Source organism: Myotis brandtii, unplaced genomic scaffold (genome assembly GCF_000412655.1).
Source record: "Myotis brandtii unplaced genomic scaffold, ASM41265v1 scaffold668, whole genome shotgun sequence".
NCBI lineage: Eukaryota > Metazoa > Chordata > Mammalia > Chiroptera > Vespertilionidae > Myotis > Myotis brandtii.
In genome coordinates, this window is record NW_005370597.1 from 474,157 (window position 1) to 475,564 (window position 1,408).

Genomic DNA, 1,408 nt, shown 5'->3' on the forward strand with positions numbered 1-1,408 from the left:
CGACGTGCGGAGCCTGCCGGCAGCCTCACACCTCCTCCCGCCCTGGCTGGCAGGGGGTTGGGAGGGGAGATGAGCGGAGGCACTCTGGGGCCGTTCCCAACGGATGCAGCCTGGGGCGCCACGCGCGGGTTTTTTGAAAACTTGACTGTTGGGACCGGGGGCCTGGATTTACTCGCGCTACACCTGGCGCCCTTGCCCCTCCCGTCCGCAGGAAGATGGACGGTAGAGGCCTGGTCGGAGAAGGCGGTTATTAGCCGTTTACAGTGGGCCCGACGCGCGATTAAACTAAACAGTGGCACGTGGCCCTGCGGAAGCGAGCCCGCCCGAGGCGCTGTGAGGAGAGCAATGGGCCCAAAGGGCTTCGGGCCGACAACCAACCGAGCGCCCTCTGGCCGCCCGCTAAGCCCTCCCGCGACGCCCTTCTCGCCTCCCTCCGCGCACTCCCACAGCAGACGTTTTCATTTTATTTAAGACATTTTGTATGTTTAGTTTACGTTATATATACGTTGCTTTCTTCCTTTCTAAAACGTTACCTTCTTAAAGGTGTTTAATACCAGACTGGAAGCTGAGGGAGTTAAACACATGAACATTACATACAAATATCACGCACCCCTGATGCTTGCCTTACAGACCCTCACTAGGTGGGAATGGAAGAAAATTATAATGGCTTCTATTTATTGAACCTTTGTGTGCCAAGCAAGATACATTGAGTGGGACATAAGATGAGGCATTATGTGACCAAGAGCCCCCCAAACCATGTGGTAAATACTGCAGAAGAGGAATGATTTGTGAAAGAGGTGGAAGTTGCACTGAATTTCAGAGTCGGCGACTGAAGATTTCTATAGGGAGTTTATCTGAGCAAATGCCGGAGGAGACAAAGCTACATAAGTTTCAAGGGGACCAGTTTGGAGCAGGAGGTTTTGCTACAAGATAGAGAGCCCTTGATATTATGAATGTCTGGAATTTTATATTGAATTTATTATTCCAAATGTATATAGATAGGCTATATACATTTGTATATACATTTGGAATAATAAGGTTTGGGGACAAAGAGCCCAGTGCCTGCCTGGCACAAAGTAAGGGCTCAGTTTATCTAACAAATACTATACCAGGTGTTGAGAATACTGCAGTAAACAATAGACAAAAATCTCTGCCATCAAGGAGTTTACGTTCTAGCAGGAAGAACCAGACAATAAAGAATGGTATATAGCATGTTAGAAAATTGTGTCACTAGAAAAGAAAAGAGAGAAGGACAATAGGAAACTATTACCTTGTTAAAAAAAAAAAAGTCAGATATATGTCAGGATTGCTAAATAATTGATGATAAAGAATGAGGGAAATAAAAGCATTCCAGTGATTGGAATCTGGAAGCCTAAAATACAGCAATGGTAGAACTAGAAAATCTAAG